At 39.9% G+C, this 18959-nt stretch overlaps 1 protein-coding gene across 10 annotated transcripts in view; it reads right to left on the reverse strand.

Annotated features, from left to right (window-relative positions):
• Positions 1–18959, reverse strand: part of RREB1 (ras responsive element binding protein 1) — a 166996-nt gene that overhangs the window by 134733 nt on the left and 13304 nt on the right. For 5 of the 10 annotated variants that reach the window (XM_087930820.1, XM_087930814.1, XM_087930813.1 and 2 more), the window contains one exon: positions 556–716. The exons of the other annotated variants lie outside the window; for them this stretch is intronic. The gene's annotated coding sequence lies outside the window, so the exon portion shown is untranslated. The remainder of the gene's footprint in view (positions 1–555; positions 717–18959) is intronic. 10 annotated transcript variants of the gene reach the window in all.

The raw sequence follows: 18959 nt of genomic DNA on the forward strand, positions 1-18959 counted from the left end.
TGGGGACGTTGCAACAGTCATAAGTGTGAAAAACACGTCATTTTTTTCAGTGATCTTGTAACTCCAAGTGGTCACTAAATGAACTGTTGTAAGTCGAGGAGTACCTGTACATAGGTATTTCTCAGCAAATTACTGTGTTAACGTTTAAGTTTAAGCCCACACATTTGAAGGACATATCCAAGGTAAGAAAGGGCATAATATGTCAAAGGAACAAAGATGACCAAGCTGTACAAATGTCGCTTTGCAGGAGGAAGTAACACCAAATGATATAATGTGACGCTAAAATATAGCCATCCCCAGATCACAGTATCCTTCCAAAATAGGAGAGTAAAGTTGGAGCTTGGGGATTAGTTATACTGTGTGTGACACACACAGCCCTTTTCTGTTTGTGGTTGGTTTATCTGTGTTTTTATTTTTCTTTTAGCCACTTAGAATTGTCTGCTTTAAGATGGGCAGTCACATCTTTTTCAATAAATTACTTTACTGAACATCCTAGGAGTTTAAGCTCACACATTTGGAGGGCATATTCAGGGTGAGAAAGGGCGTTGGTCTTACCTGATGCACCTATTCTCTTTGTAGGTTAGAGAGTCCAGGCAAAGGGTTAACTCTGTCTCCTATCTGATTGGATGGAGTCTGTCAAAGCTGTTTAGCGCCGCCTCTGTTGCTGGATCACCCCCAGCTTTCGGCAAAGACAACATGACAGACAGGACGTGCCCCTGAAACGAAAAATCAAGAACAAGATTATCAGCCTCCCCCATGCCCTGGACCAGACCACTCAGGCGGGGCTGGATTCTCTAACCTACAAGGAGAATAGGTGTATCAGGTAAGATTCTCCCTTGTATGGTTACGAGAGTCCAGGCAAAGGGACATACCAAAGCTGGAGTGTCCACGGGAGGGCTCATGTCTGGTCCTGATCCCCATGCTCTGTGTGGACTCTCTGCAGAACCCGTCTGCCAAACACTGCATCCTCCGATGCAAACGCGTCCAAGCAATAATTCCAGATAAACGAAGATGGGGATGTCCAGTGGCGACCTTGCACAACTCCTCAATTGAAACTTGTGTAGCCCACATAACCATCGTGGTCATGTCACGTGTAGAATAGGCCGTGACCCTGCTTGGTACCGGTTGGGAGCGACTCATGTACACCCTGGAAATACATGACTTCATCCACTTGCTCACTGTAGAGGGAGTTACCTTACAACCCAACGAGGCAGGTTGAAAAGAAACAAATAGAGGTTCCATTTTGCAGAAGTCAGAAGTCCTTTTTATGTAGATCTTCAAGGCCCTATGAACATCTAGAGTATGCCAAGATTTGTCCAAGGCATGGGCCAAGTTGGGGTAGAAATCTGGAAGAACCAACTCTTGCGCTCTGTGGAACCATGTGTTGACCTTCGAAATAAAGGCTGGGTCCAATCTCAAAACCACCCTGTGTGGATGAAATATACACAGGTCTGGATGTACTGAGAGAGCCGCCAGCTCTGATACTCTTCTGGCCGATGTGATAGCAACCAAGAAGGCTACCTTAACAGTCATAAGATATAAACTTGTCAACCTGAGAGGTTCGAATGGTGTTTTAGTCAGGGACAGTAATACTTTTGACAGGTCCCAAGTGGGATACCTGTGAACCACCGGTGGCCGTAGGTTAGAAGCACCTCTGAGGAATCTGAGAATAGTCAGTGATGTGCCAGCTATTCTAACCTTCCACATGTCAACACCGATGACAGGGCCACCACCTGATGTCGTATTAGAGGAAAGACCCCTATCTGGCCCTACCTGCAAGAAACCCAGAATCTGCACTATTGACACCTCTATAGGCTTAATTTTTGACTTAGAGCACCAAAGGCAAAAAGCTTGCCGTGTCAGCGTCATAGATGCAAACTGTGGAAGGTCTCCTGGAAGCCTGAATAGTCCGTATTACCTTGCTTGATAACTTGTCGCGTTTTAAAGCACTCCACTCAAGCGTCAAGCTGTCAGTTGTAGCCACTGGGGACTGGATGTACAGGATTCCCTGGAGAGAGATATCTTTCTTTCTTAGGAATCCGCCAGGGTAGAGCCACCAATAAGTTCACCAGATCCGCGAACCAAGGACGTTGGGGCCAATAGGGAGCCAGGAGAATGACCTCCGTCCTCTCCACCAGGATCTTCTGTACCACTGCCAATAACAGTGGCAGGGGAGGAAAGGTATATAACAGGTGTGGAGGCATCTTCTATAGAGAGCATTGGTCCCCTCCGCCCCTGGGGTGACAACCTGGTGAAAAATTGTGGCAACTGCACATTGATTGGTGTGGCAAACAGGTTCACCAAGGGCTGACCGAATCTCTGAGTCAACTGAATTGTACAAAGGTGCACTGCCAGGATAGCTAACACTTTAGTGAAAACCCTGGGGGCAGAGGATAATCCAAATGGGTGGGCCTTATATTAAAAATGGCGCCCTTCATAACAAAAATGAAGGAAACATCTATGTGAATGGCAGATAGGAATATGGAGATAAGCCTCCGTCAAATCAATAGAGATGAGGAAGTCTCCCTCCCAAATGTTCTCCAGAATAGTCTGGAGGGACTGCATTTTAAAACACTGATAAATGAGGTATCTAATGAGCCATTTCAAATTTAGAATTGCCCTCCATTCCCCCTGAGGCTTCTCAAATAAAATCCCCATCCTTGTTGATCTATGGGAACTCCCTGGATGGCCCAGAGATCCAGCAAATGCTGGATGGCAGACTCCATGAGCCCGCTCCTTACCTTGTCTCTAGAAATAGGACATGAAATGAAAAACCTCGGAGGAATGGATCAGAACTCCATGAAAAGGCCCAACCTTGCTGTATTTAATACCCAGGTGTCTGACGTAATCTCCTCCCATCTATCAGCAAAACTGGCCAAGTGGCCACCGATGGGAGGGCTGGGGATGTAGTTAGCGTTGGCGACAGAATGGACGGAAAGGGCCGTTTGCATGAATATTGTTGCCTGCCCTTGCCTGCTCGATCTTGAGGTTGATCAGGATGCTGGTAAGGAGGCCTTTGAAACTGTTGAAAACTGGGACCCGGCTCCAACCGAAAAGATGATCGTCTAAAATATGGGGCAAGGCAAGACTCTGCCCTTTTGTAGAGAGCCGGTAACACCTTCCTTTTATTCTGGATTCCATGAGTAGAGTATCCAAGGAATCGCCAAACAACCAATTCTCTAGAACTGGATTTGAGGCCAACTTCCACTTTCTCCTGCCATCCAATGTCGAAGCCAGCACATATGTCTAACTGCCAACCAAGCAGCAATGGCCTTAGTTGCAAATCTGGCTCCATGCAGAATGGCATCCGCAGTAAATTCTGCAGCCGCAACCAACTTATTAATATCCTGGTGAGCTCTAATATCTGAGACTGGAAGCCTATCCTGTAGCTGTCATAGCCATCTTAGTGAGGCTCTAGTGAAAAGAAGCAGCCATGGATGCCTTCACTCCCCAAGCAGTCGCTTGATGTGCTCTCTGCAACAACTGTTCAATCCTTTTGTCCTCAGACTTGAGGACCGCCTCAGGATCAGAAGGTGCAGATGACGCCAAGGCCGCCACAGGTCCATTGACCACTGGAACTTGCAGGCTCTTGGTAATTTCCAGCCCCATGTTGAAAAATCTACGATCAGTAGCAGATAGACAAGGACCTGAAGCAGGTGTATCCAGCTGTTTGTGTACCACCTTAAGGAAGAGCTTAGGAGATGGAACAACCTCCGCTCAAATAGTTGGTTCATCAAACAGAGTATCAGATTCCATAGGAACATCTCTGCTGGGATCTCCGTCATCAGCATCTGGACCCAGATTGGCAGTATTTCTGGCCTTAAACAGCAATGGAACAGATCAGTAAAGGCTGGCTGATCAGGGACCAAACCCTCATTCTCAGAAAGGTCAGGCTCTCTTTTATCTCCCTCCCCCGCCAGGGAAGAAGAAGCATACACTGAAGGATCAGGAGATTCAGGGTTCTGGATTAGAGAACCCCCTTCAAAAAAAGTGCCCCACCTGTTTTCTTGGTGGGATCACAGATATGTCCGAAGACTGCAAGGAATGATGTTGAAACCTCTGGATCCCTTCAACTATGCCTTTCCGGATGTCCCTGTCTATAATGACTTGCATATTAACAGAAATTTTCTCTTCAGTGGACTCAGCAGCCCTAAGTCCTGCTGCTGTAGGAATGAACATTGCTTCCACTCCTGGCCTAAGTCTGACAGTCTGCTGTTGCCAAGGCTCTGAACGAAAGGCCAAATCTTGGGGATCCCCATAATGCCTGCCCTCTGCAGGTAATTGCTGCATAGCAGGACCCTCATTCCCATCTGGGGACCAGGCCTGAGCTCTTGTCCTGGTAGAAGGACTAGGAGCTTGCTCTTGTGGAAGATCCTTACTATGTTCGGAAGCAACTGAGTTACTCTTTGAAGATGATCTATTGCTCCTCCTACTGGAACCTTCTGGCTCTTTGCAATCTGTTTTTCTAGAGCTTTCTAAAGCGCCTAGAGCTCCTAGAGCTTTTCCTGGAAGCATCTTTGTCCTCTTTTGAGACCTTCTTTGATGGTAAGGCCTTCTTTCCTTGCTTGCTCTTATGAGTAAGAGCAGAGGACATGGAATTCTGGGTGCCTGCACTAAAGGACCTGCCTCCTCTAGGGGCTTCTGCTATACTGAAAAAGAGGCTTCAGTCCGAGCACACCCACGTGAGAATTCAATGGGGGGGTGATGGGGGGAGGATCCAATTATCCTAACCCCCCAATAGTCCAGGCCACTCCTTTTTCAGCCGCTGCTACCTCAACAGGATATTACCACGCCCTGACGGCACTATTGCCACCACCCGGGCCTGCTGCAAAGCAATTTGGGCCTAAACTGGGATTGGGCGTGATCCCAAGGCCTGTAGAGCCCATTCTACTGGCACAAGGCGCCTCACCCTCTTACCAAAAACAAAGATCCAGCTGCTGTAGAGGGGCCAATGCCCCAGCACTGGCCTGCATGGCGCATAGGAGGGCCTGGAGAAACAGGTCAAGTCCTCCCGCCAAATTATGATGGCCGCTAAATACATGGCCTTCCTTTCACTGTGGAGCCCCAAAATGGTCCCTGCAGCCTTTGCCGGCAATATCGAAGCCCCAGAGTGACAAAACACCTGTTTCACAGCTCCGCTAATCAGCTGTGAAGCGGAGCCGGGTTTTTTTTTAAAGAAAAATTTTCCCCGATAAGTCTTCCTTTGCAATGCAGCTAAGGAAGAGAGAGGCAAATTAACGACTGTCAACGACTGAGCCAAAATCTGGAGGCGGTCCAGTAACAGAGGTGGAGCTAAACAGCTTTGACAGACTCAGTCCAATCAGCTAGAAGATGGAATTAACCCTTTGCCTGGACTCTTGTCCTATCTATTTCTTAACTGGAAGAACCTAAGTAGCAGAGAGGACTTACTACTAAAACCAAGTATGGTCTTAGAATCCTTCTCTACTTCCAGAAAGATCAGTAGGAAATTACATGGGCGAATGCCCTCCTGTACAACTCTAAAAGGAAATGGCATCAACCACTTTATCTCCTATTAAATGAAAATGTGTGCCTATGCTTCCTCCTGAATTTCTAATATAATCACTTTGCTTCAACATTACCGTACTACACAATTTGGAAATGTACAGTTGCTCATGTGGATTCAAAATTCCAATACTGAAATATGAAATAGTTTCTTATTTATTCTATGCAGTGGTATTTCAGTAATTAATTGGTTCCAGGAGGCACAATGAGTACCAAAAATGATGAGTGCCAAACAAAATTTTCCCATAAGGAATAATGTAGTGAGTCACAGGGCAGTTAATGACAAGTTTTAGCTTGTGCGTTGAATACCAAACAAATAATGAGTACCCGGAAAAAATATTCACACCAAAATGCACTGAGCACCAAAATCAATAAGTTTCAAAGTAGTTGAGTACCAAGGTACCCTATATAAGTTTACAAAGACAAGAGTTTAAAACTGAGAAATTTACATATATTATTAAGCCAAAATGTATCTTGTCTGTTTCTTGTTTAACAGGATGTGAAAACTCATTTCTAGAAAGAAGCAAATATTATTATTTTTGTAACAAGCCATAAACTGAGATACTGCTTAGATCTGAATCCTAAATTTCAGTTTGTACCTGGTTTTTACACTCTTTTTTTCTTAGTTCTTGGCAGCAGAAATGGACATAATGAACCATAATTACTTTGCTCATTTGCAGGACAGTTTTATCTTATAAGCAACATCTTAATAAGAATGGTTTTAAAATTGAGCACAACTAAAAAAATACACTTAGAACACAAAATACACAAAACTTTCAAAAGGAGTGTGTGTTTGAAACTTCCAAAAATGTAACAATTTCTTGGCAAACATCTTACCATATCAACATTGGGTTTTCTTAGGGGCAGCCAATGACAAATAAACCCTATCAACAGTTTTTATAGTGACTGTACCATGAATTATGCTACTTGCTCTTGGACAAACAAATGTCTGCATTACAAATTCAAACAGTACATATTGACAACAAAGAACTTCTATTAGAAGATGACTACCTTGCAAGCATTTGCAGATGATCTGGTTTTCATCTTAGAAGACCCTTTGGAAACAGCATCAAAATTGATAGAAAAGATAGAGACATATGGAAAGGTGGCTGGTTTGAAAATAAATAAAGATAAGACAAAGATCTTGACAAAGAATATGCTATTAAGACAAACGGAAGAACTGGCAGACCTACTGAAAATTCAGGTCACGAATAAGATCAAGTACTTGGGGATATATTTGACAGCAAGATGTAGTACATTAAAAGAGAATAATTATATCAAACTTAAACAGCAGATAGCGCTAGATCTGGCGAAATGGGAAATTTTACAACTGTCACTAATAGGGAGAATTTCAACAATCAAGATGAATATATTACCCAGAATTTTATACTTGTTTCAAACAATTCCAATTAGGCTTGGAAAAGATTACTTTGAAGATCTAAATAAAATTGTGCTGAAATATATATGGCAAGGTAAGAAAGCAAGAATAAAGTTAAAACTTTTGCAAGATGCTAGAATTAGAGGAGGATTTGGTTTGCCTAATTGGGAGTTGTACTATCAAGCTACAAATCTGATGTGGGTTAAGGAATGGATAACACTAAGAAATACTAGATTGTTGACATTAGAAGGATATGATTTGTTGTTGGGGTGGCATGCTTTTTTATGGTATAAAGGAACTAAAACACAGGGGTATTTTAGAAGACATTATATACGGGAGTCTCTGTGGATAAACTGAGAGAAGATTAAAAGACAATCTTATTTGAAAATTCCAGTCTGGCTATCGATTATTGAAGCATTTTCTTATCCTATAATATACAAAAAGGAACAAACAGTTAGATATGGTGAAATATTGAATGAAAAGGGTGAACTCAAATCTATACAAAAACTAGAGGAACAAGGTATAAAGATGAATTGGTTTTCATATGCGCAAATACATTCAAGGTATGATAAAGATTCTAAAATGGAAGGTTTCTATGATAAATTGACTGATTTAGATAAGATTTTGACAGGTACTGATGAAAAGGTGATTAAAAAACTGTATGGATATTTATTAGAAATTAAATTAGAAGCAGAACAAGTTAAAGAAATTATGATTGCTTGGGGGAAGAATTTTAGATATGGGATCGATTTAGAGAAATGGAAAAAATGGTGGTCTCAAAATTATAAAATGACAATGTCAACAGCATATAAAGAAAATTTGTATAAGATGTTTTACAGGTGGCATTTTCCCCTGACAAGAATAGCAAGAATGTTCAAGAATAAATCCGAAAAATGTTGGAAATGTCATCAGACACCTGGTTCATATTACCATATGTGGTGGACCTGTGCGGATGCTAAAAAATACTGGACTAAAATCCACATGTGGTTCGAAAAAATGACAAAAAAACATATAGACTTGAAACCAAAGATATTTTTATTGGGAATTTTACCTGAAATATATAGTAAAGATTTGAAATACCTGATTGTAAATGGATTAACAGCAGCTAGAACTGTATTTGCTAAAAACTGGAAAAATGAGAAAATACCATCACAGGAGGAAATCATTAAGAAAATATTGGGATGTGCTGAAATGAGTAGATTGACATTTGAAATTAGAGAACAAGAGGATTAACAATTTTATAAAATTTGGGATCTTTTCTATCAATGGTTAGACAATAAAATACAGTAATGAAATATGTAGACTTTTAGAAAATAATAAATATATAAAGATGTACTTCTTTCTTATTATATCTACAAAATGACTTTAGGATAAATTTGAGTTGATAATATGAACTGTTATAAAATAAACTAAGTAAATTATGATTATCTTGTAAAACATGAATAAAAGTATAGTCAAATGATTGATTAATAATGATACTAAGGTATTTAATTTTTGATTGAAAATATGAGATTATATGCAATGTAATTGTAATTGAAGACTACAAAATGGAAGCACAAAACAATTTGTAAACCAACCAGCACACTGTATGTACACATATGGAAGATAGCTTGATGTTTTATGTTTTGTTTGTTTATGTTTGTTCTTAAAAACCAATAATTTTTTTTTTAAAAAAAACGTGACTATCTCACTAATCCTCCATTATTTTAAAATATACATACATTTCATCTTCTGTTCTCTATCTTGCTTTAAAAATAAACTTGAGACATTAGCATTCTTCGCAGTTGCAAAACCCGCAATCTAGTCTCAAACTTAATTGCAGTTATGAATGAAGGTGAACAACGGATGCGCTTGTTTCTTTAAGAAAAGTATCTGATACTGAACCAAAACACCAATTAGGGAGGGAAGCGTTGTGCAAAGAAAGAATATGGGGCAAAAGAGATTGGCAACTATTACAGAAAGTTACCTTTATAACAGTGTTGGGATACTACCGGTTCAGACCAATTCGGGTGAACCTGTAGTAAAAAAAAAAGCTACTGGTTCGGCAAAACCGGTATTTTTTCCTCCCAACGATCAGCTGTTCCAATGATCAGCTGTGCCAAAATCCCCCTCACTGTGTTACTGCTTCGCCCAGGAGTTTTCCCTGAGGCCTAGGAGGCAAAAAGGGGCCCGTGGGGGGGCGGGTGCGTGGGCCCCCCACCCCATGATCCATTTGTTGTCTTCCTGGGCCTCAGGGAAGCCTCCTGGGAGGAAAAATGCCCTCTTAGGAGACTTCTCTGAGGCCAGGAGACAAAAAAAAAATGGAGTGGGGGAGGTGAGTGCTGCACAATAAAAGCCACGCCCACCCAGTCACATGGCCATATCCACATAGCCACGCGCACAGAACTGGTTGTTAAAATATTTGCATCCCACTCTTGCTTTATAAACACATAAACCAATCACACAAATTCAAGATGGTAGCTTGCAGACAGAGGTAGCCTGGATGTCGTTAATCACAAATTAGAAGTCAATACCCAGAAACTGAAGAATGGAAATTATTGAAGAAAATCAGACCCCAAAGGTTAGTAAGTTTCCTACTATGTTAGACTACAATCAAGAGCTATATCCACATTTATTCTGAAGAAATTTAACAGTGAATTAATTACTGATGGCAGTGACATATTAATTCTTAAAAAGAATATATTCATTTAATTGTTATATTTTTAATTACTGAGAAATGCTATTCGTGAAGAAACTATATGGTCACTAGAAGATGAAGATGACTCAATGGCACATAATCAATCAATGAAAATATATACATAAACCAGTCCAAAGTTTTGTGAGTGGATAAATGCACAACACCATTTCTACCTCTGCTTCGTCTAGAGGCCACACTTAGAAATAATAGCATTTGGAAAATATCATTGAACTACTGATACTGTACAGCATATAACCTTTCTGTACCCTTTCTGGAGACACAATTTTTGTAAGAGCTAAATGATCTCGAGTAAACATTCCAAATCCAAACTCCCACATTATGATAGAAACACAATTCCTACACTGAATAAATATGTACAGTAGCAGCATATGTACCATAATTCACCACCTGCATTCTATTCTGCTAAATCGTAATCACTGCATATAAAGAAAAATGATGAACCAAAATAAGTGATGTACTACATTCCATTGTTGTAGATCTGATAGAATTCAGGTTAGGTACTCAGAACTGAGGTTCTTCTGTGTAACCAAGAAAGCAATTCACACAATCTCCTTCCCTTTCATTTGTGAATGGACCAAGAAGTAAGATATTTCCAAAATGTCTATAACTAACTGCAGAACAATAAATGAATGTGAGCTAAATAGTTGGGGCTATAGAGTTAAACATGAGAAATGTTTGTAGGGTATCAACCTGTGGTCTTGCAGGAATAATATTCCCCCCCAAAGTCTAGAAATCAGAAGTTATACCTGTTTAAAAGCTATCAGTCACATTTATCTAAATTATTAAATAGATTAAACAATACAAAATCTATTCCTGTTACAAGCGTACCACAGACAGGAACCATGTCAAAACTTGTTTATGAACATGCTTCCATTTTCTCTAATGAAGATTCATGTTTAATGTTTGTCCAAATTTTAAAACACATTTAGCAAAAATGTGTACTTCCTTTTGTTAAACAGTATGCACTGGCCAGAGTAATTTTAGCAACTAGAAATGGGATTGTTTTGTGCCTTTGAGTCAGTACTGACTCCTGGTCACTGCATAGACCAGTCTGCAGTTTTCTGGCAAGCTTTCAGGAGTGGTTCACCACTTACTTGCCTGCTTCCTAAGGTTGACAGAGTAAGTGGCCCGAGGTCACTCAGATGCCCAAGAAAGGACTAGAACTCATCGGGCCCCCAGGTTCCACAGTGACTTTAACCACCACACCCTTTTAATCTGGGCAAGTATATATCTACGTGCATTCTTGAGAATAAGACCTGATCATACCAAAGAAACTCTTTTGAAGTGTGTAGCCTTAGTTCAACAAGGTCAATATAGAATTTATTTTCAAAACACGTTGCAAAGCAAGCTTTTCATATATTGATGACTGGTCTCTCTCTATATATATACTATGTAGTGATTAACTTTCTATAAATGCTACTATTATAATTTAATTTTCAGTTGGGATGTTAATTTGAACATTGGGTATTGTTCCTGTCAAGATTCTTGGTTTCAAAAAGTGTTGATCTATGCCAATATGTCTGAAACTGAAGCAAAATCCAGTTCAAAAGCAACTGGTTCATAGTCACATTGCCATAGTGTATGTATCTTCCAATACATTTGATTGATGATCATATATTTGATAATTAGTGTAAGATCGGAAGATGTGGAGAGATCTGGCCCCATAGAATCACCAAGAGTCAGACATGACTGAATGGTCACGACATCATTATCGTCAATTCAAACTCCACGAGTAGGTTCAAAAGAGCAACCTACATCCCTTTCTAGAACACAATGCTGGGCCAGAGATCCAACCTTAATAAGTTGGATCTTAATAATAATAATAACAACTTGTTGCAGAGGAAAGCAAGTGGGAGAACAAGGTTTTCCATTCTGAGAAGAAATCAGTAGTCGCCAAATGCAAAAGGCTTCAATGAAAATGAAAAGGGTATAAAAAAAGAATGGGCAGAAGATAACCATCTCTTTCCATTTGTAATGGCCACAGAACCATACTACGCAGTAGCCAAAATCTTATACAGGTAAGTCTTCTACTTACAACCACAAGTGATGTTATTAAGTGAAAATCCATCTCTGTCATTGATGCTACACTGATGGACATCAACTCAAGGCTTCAACAAGGGTTATATGGGTTGCAACTACATTCCCAAGAATCTACATTCCTGATATTCCAGGAAACTTCAATCTCACTCAATGTTTCTATCCAAACCAGCAGATTTCCTGACTGGATTAAACTTCAGCTGGTACAAACTCATCTGACCTAGAATAGCCTCGAAAAATCTGTTGAACAATGCTAGGATTCTGCTTAGGATTTATAATTTGAAAATGAAGAAGAGCTTGCTGAAGTTACTTTCACGCAGATCAGGAATATGCAATGTTCATCAGCTCAAATACCATACCTGTATTTGCATAGTGTGCTCAGGATCATATTTCCAAAATAGACAAACAAAGGATTCAAAATAAGCTCAGCTTAAAGGATGACACTGGAATTTTACACTTCTACAAAACTTAAAGGCATCCACTTTTCCTTAAAGAAAAAAACAATTCAAATTCCCAAATGCACAAAAATTAGCCCTTTTGGGAGGCGAGGGGGCTCTGAAGTACAGATGAGAGCTACTGACATATTTTACACCCTTGATGTTAATAACAAAAGAACAAAAGAACAGGATGGATCTTCAAGGCAACTCAAAGCTGCAGAACTGAGCTACAATCTTTAGCCTCAGCTTCTAAATACTGCATTTGGGGTACTACTGAAACAGTGGTGGTATTCAGCCAGTTCACACTGGTTCCGGAAAACCGGTAGCAAGGATTTAGTGTGGGTCACCGAACTGGTAGTAACTTGTGGCTGGCCACACCCCCAACCTGGTCGCCTGGTCGTCACTCGGTCGCCCCGCCCACCCGATGCTCGCTCATCCTGCTAGCCTGACGCTAGCTCACCCAGTCACTCCTTAAGGTATTTCTTTTCCCCCCTCCCAACAATCAGTTGGTCCTACAATCAGCTGTGTCAGGATTCCCCTCACTTACTGCTTCACCCAGGAGTTTCCCTGAGGCCCAGGAAGGCAAAAAAAAAAAAAAAAAAACCTCCCCCCTTCCATTTTTTGCCTTCCTGGTCCCAGGGAGGACCCAAAATAAAGTGTGGGGGAACTGTGCCCCCCCATGCTCCATTTTTCCTTCCTGAGCCCCAGAGAAGCCTTCCGGGAGCAAAAACGCCCCCCAGGAGGCTTCCCTGAGGCTCAGAAGGCCCTAAAATGAAGCTTGGGAGGTGCTGCACAACTCCCCCAGGCTCAGTTTTCTGCCTTCCTGAGCCCTAAGGAAGACTTCTGGGAGCAAAAATGCTCCCCCCACCCCGATGGCTTGCCTGAGGCCGAGAAAGTCCCAAAGACCGGGGGAAGGTGATGAAAAAAACAAAAAAACCACACCCACCTAGTCATAGCCACAGAACCGGTAGCAAAAAAAATTTGAATCCCACCACTGTACTGAAACCATTACAACACTGTGGTATAATTTAACCAAGAAGGATATGTTAAGAGATGGCACTAAAGGCAGGAGAACCTCCCACTTTTCTACATTAAGGCTTCTACTCTTGTGTTTGAGGTCTTTTTTACCCACTACTGTATTTTTCATACTATAAGGTGCACTTTCCACCCACCCACCCCCCAAAAAGTGGGTGGAAATGTCTGTGTGTCTTATAGAGCAAATGTTGACGAAGCCCTGCCTACCTGCTAGCCCCTACCCTCTGGTCTCTGCCTCCCAGCAATCTGCCTCCTTGCAGCGAACAGTCTGGTCATCTTCAGCACAGACTGATTTAGCACGAGCAGTGGTTGGATTGGCCGCCCAGAATATTGCCAATTAGCTGTTCCAGGCTGTGGGGATCGCCGCGGTCCAGTGCCCCTGCCTATCGCCACCTCCGTGTGCCCCATTTTCGGCTTTGTATCCAGTTTTCAGCCTCTGTGCACCCCATTTTCGGCCTCTGAATATCCTATTTTGGGCCCATTCCAGGCGGTGATTGGGGGCAGCGATCCCCACTGCCTAGAATGGGCCAAAAACAGGACACGCAGAGGCCAAAAATGTGGGGCGCAGAGGCGGCAATTCCAGCAGCCTGGAACAGGTGATCAGTGGTATTCTAGGAGGCCAATCCAGCCACCAATCAGCTGCTCATGCTAAATCAGGCTGTGCTGAAGGTGACCAGGCTGTTTGCTGCAAGGAGACAGAGGCAGATTTTTTTTCTTGTATTCCTCCCCAAAAGCTAGGTGCATCTTATAGTCTGGCACGTCTTATAGTGCAAAAAATACAGTAGTCAAAAAACAGACTGAACTGTTAGGATCTCACTAGAGCAGCAGGTGTGATATGGCAATGTCAGCCATTCAGAACCAGATTGCCAAAATATTACGCTTTGGCATCCTTTATGTAGCTGTATTCTTTCCACTTCATTTTCTTTTTTTTTCATTACAGAAATGCAACTGATAACACACAGTATTGCTAGTTCCAGCTGCAACAACAAGTGTCCATACAGAACTCAATGCAGCAAAAGGGATTGGATGAGTACATATTCCATTAGCAAATAAAATATAAGGTGTAAACCAGGTGACCAGCATAGCATATATACCTGCATAAATAATCCACACACACAATGGCATAAAGAATTCCAGACTACAGTACATAGTGGTGTATAAATATTTCACTCTGTTGCCTTTTGGTTCTACAGCGGAATTTTCAAATCAGTGGCCAACATACTTAAGCAAATCTGAAAAGTATACGCAGGGAGTGGCAGGCCATCAAATGTCTACAACATGGATTGCTTAACAATTTCCACACCTGCCCACAATCTTTACACTGGATGCCCTACTTTAATACATGTGCTGAAATCAAGATGCGTTCTAAACTGAAGGCTATACCTGGTAAATTAAAACCTTTTCTCATAAGCACATTTATAACTAAAGGCTAGTTGCAACAATGACAAAAAAAATCCTTGGAGTCAAGCCTGATTTGAAGCAATTACATGGCTACATCTATGTACATTTCTTTTTTCTGGATTTTTTTCCCCACTTCCCAATGTTGTCAACCACCTTGCTCCCCCACCCATACCATTTTTTTTCAGATTTAATTTTGTTTAGCTTTCTTGAAATCAGCCAAGATTGGTGATACTAATCCTCTATAGCAGTAACACTAATCCTCTATAGCAGGGCTGTCAAACTCCCAGCCCATGGGCCGGATGCATCAGGTGCTGGCCACGCCCATATCCAGTGTAGCATAATACACTAAACCATAATATGGTCTGTTTTGCTATGACTTAGAACATGATTCCAGCCAATGGTAAACCACAGTTAAGCCATCACAGATTCACGCAACAGGAGACCAAGCTTCTAAATCTTTAAAAATCCTATCTATAGTTTCCTAGGTTTAATATATATGAGGATGAAAATATGCATTGTAGATGCTTGAGCAGATTCAGAATTAACTTTTTGCTACAGCCATGAAAAGGCTTATATACTAGGAATTAATATAACAACCAGACATGTGTTATTTGGTGCTCTTCCCCCTCCCCCCCTCCCAAAAAAAATTAAACAATTTGGTACAAGTTTTCTTCCCCTAGGGAAAAGAAGCATCTGCTGACAAGCACAAAGCAAGAACAAAAAAGCATTCTTATTGCTGAACCTCATTTACAAAATTATATTCTTTTAAAAAAGATGTCCAGTGGATTAAAGGTAGCAAAAATGCCATCAGAAATGTTCTGTTAGTTCAGAGTTCTTCCATCTTTTCACTTCGATTTTATACTTCCTGTTATCTTGTTTCACATAGCAGACTGATCTAAACCACTGGACTAAAAGTATCATTCTTCCCAGTCAGTGTAGTCCATGGACTGTGCTGACTAGAAATTATAGTGTTATAATACAACACATCTATATGACTTGGGGAAGACTTAAAACAAAACTGTAAGCACAAGTACAATACTAACCACCGTTGTTGTTTGCAAAACAAAAATATTTCCCCGGAAAGCAGACAGTTTAGAGCAGTGTAATTTTTTTTTCCTCAGGACAATTTCATTTTTTAAATTATGGAAGACCCCACAAATAATTGTATTTACGAGTTATATTTATTGACATTTACCACATTGAAAATTAGACACATTAGCTGCCACGAGGCTTCTCACAACTGTTTGATGGGACTTTAATATTATATTCTTCTGCAACATGGATAAATAATTTTGATTTCGTGCACCCATGAGAGGATCTTGAGAGGGTCCACACTTTGAGAAAGACTGGTTTAGAAAGAAGTAGTCACAGCATGCACAGAGAGCAATCTTATTAAAGGAGACGACCATCCCCTGTGAACTGACATGAAATACTTACATGCCAAGCAGAACACAGCATTTGTAATTATAACCCCTTTGTAACAATTTTTTTTTTCAGTAGGGCTTGGCACATCCCAACAAGTTTGGCCAATAATCAGGGATTATGGAACCTGTAGTCTAGACTGAGCAAATGGAAAGAATGCCTGCCATGCTTTTAATAGCTATGTAGAAGAGAGGGCACATAGGAGGAACCACATCAACAAACCCCTTCCTTGCTTTTGCCTTTATAGAAGGTTACCTTTATTTGGAAAAACCAGATCTCAGTGATGTCAAGAGAAACAAAGCACAATTATTGAAAGAAGTAAATAACCAAGCACAGCTATAATACCATCATTCATCTCTGTGCAGAAATACTCTACAAGTCCCACTGCAATCAATTACAAAATGTTCCATAGATTATGTGAAGCAACCACCATAATCATGAAGTTAATAGAGAGAGTATTACATTTCGGTGAGTCATCTGGAACCAATAGATCATATGGAACTACAGTTCTAAAATTAGGGATGAGAGCTTCCTGCAACCACCACACACCTCTTACAAAATACAAAAACTGAAGCAACTGAAGATCAAGTTGGGGTTGGGGTTTCCAAAATGTTCTACCTAAGTGGAAGCTTGTTCATTGCCATCTGCTGAGAGTTGACCAATGTGATACAAGTAGTCCTCAATTTACGACCACAACTGAGCCCAAAATTTCTGTTAAGTGAGACCTTTGTTAAGTGAGCTTTGGTCCATTTTACAATCTTTCTTGCCACAGTTAAGTGAATCTCTGCAATTGATAAATAATTTGTTAAACGAATCTGGGTTCCCCATTGACTTTGCTTGTCAGAAGGTCGCAAAAGGTGATCACATGACACAGCAATGCTCATAAATAGAAGTCATGTGGCAAGCATCTGAATTTTTATCCCATGATCATTGGGATGCTGCAAAGATCACTAATAACTGTTGTAAGTGAAGGACTACCTGTATATGACTTCAAGCACCAGGCTAACTCATGATTTAACCATGGTCTACTGAATAAGCCACAACTGGCTAAGCAAAGACTATTATTGTTTAATACAACGTGAACTTAACCTTAATACAAGAGGCTCCAAATAACTTGCAATACCTAATTTGTCCTAAAAAAAAAAAACCTAGGATGCTGCCATATTGCTTTTCAGAGTAGGTTTGTCAAGCCCAGATAATACATTCTTGCACTGCAAATGGAATTATTTTCAAATGGTAACCAGAAGAGAATAATTTGTAGTGGTCCAGTGCTGACAATATGTTATAACATGAGGTTACGTCACTAATTCTTCCAGAAGAGACCAATACCATAATGTGTCTACACAGGTTGCAACCACCAAAGAAGGAATATAAACTCATATCCCAGCCAAACTTTGACAAGCAGAAACAAGTCCAGCCATGATCTGGATTTGGGATGGAAACAGGAAGGCCTTGCATCTTCCCAGGAATCAAATGCTAAATTCATAAATGCCGTGCAATTTTTGTGAACTTCATTAAATCATGCACAATATGAAAAATCCAAAGATATACAGCATGTGCCTATTGATGCAAAAAAGAGAAAAAGAACAGAACCTGGACACAAAGATCATATGCCTCAAATACTCTAAACTCTTTCCCATATACTGTAAGAGGAAACTCAGTATCATCAACTTGCCAATTGTCTTTTTTTTTTTAATAAAGTTTTATTTGGGTTTTCACACATACAAAATACATGTAAAACATCTTGCATTTTTTTGTATTCTATTCCATATCTTATACTATTTTACATTTTCTATATAGTTTTTCCCCTCTTTTAATTTTCTCAATTTTATTTTGATTATCTCATCTCAATTCAAATCATTATATTTATACTTTTGTCTGTTCTGTTTCAATTTCATATTATCTTTTCTCATTAAACAAATTTTCTCCTGTAGTTACTAATTGGAGTATGGCACCTTTATATCTTTTAATTACATCCATTCAACTCTTATTTAAACTTCAATATATACCTTAAGTTTATGACCTTCAATATAATACATAATACATAACTTCCAATCGAATTCTGCTTGGCACATTCTTATAACACACACTATATTCTTTTAAAAAAAAGATTGTAAATATATGTAATTATAAACCCTCATTCCATTCCAGTTCAGTTCTATCATTAATAATCATTAAGACCATAACATCTTTAACACTTCTTTTCAATTAAATATACTTCCTTAAAAAACACATGTAATCTCCATAATTAATTTTTCCCTTATTTCTCTTCACGTTTTATAAATCATTAAATATACCTTTTGTTACATTTATTTATTGACAAGCATTCCACTGAATTACAATAGCTATTTTATCAGACGTTTTAATCATACATTGTTTCATATTTTCTAAAATTATTTCTGCTTCTAATATAACCATACTATCTTATGTACCTTTGCAGAATCCCTTCTTCCATTAAGTTTTCACCCATTATCTCTAAATAGGCCCTGTTTCTCTATATTTTGCTTCTGTTCTTTATAACTTCTTTTCCTTTCTTTCTTCCCTCTCATCTTCTCCCTCCCCTTTTTACCCCCTTGTCTCTCTAGTTCTAATTCTCTCCTCTGCATTTCCCTATTCTGTTGCTTTCTGATTTTATACTTATTTTTCACTCTTTTGGGGGGGGGGTGAGTTGTTTTTCCCAATCTTAAACTTTCCATTCTCTTTCTCCCCTTTCCTTTTTTTCCCACATCTAAGATTACTTGTTCATTAAAGATGGCTTCTTCTTTGTCGCAATCTTCTTGTTCTGCAGGCATTTCTTGTTGTTTCTCATAATTCCAAATCTCCATTTCTAAAAACTGAAATACAAAGCCAAAAGAACCTCTCCCTTCTTGTGCATCTTCTTTGTACTTTTTAAGTTCCATTTTCAGTTCTTCTAAAAGTGGAGCCATTTTAAACAGTTTTAAACAACCACCCGATTGATTTTAGTCATTCAAAACAATAACCAAGAATCCAGAAACCATCAAGTAATCCAGATAGTCCCGAGTTATAT

This window comes from Pseudonaja textilis, chromosome 3, assembly GCF_049901715.1.
Source record: "Pseudonaja textilis isolate UNSWEBS1 chromosome 3, rPseTex1.2, whole genome shotgun sequence".
In the NCBI taxonomy this organism is placed as follows: Eukaryota; Metazoa; Chordata; class Lepidosauria; order Squamata; family Elapidae; genus Pseudonaja; species Pseudonaja textilis.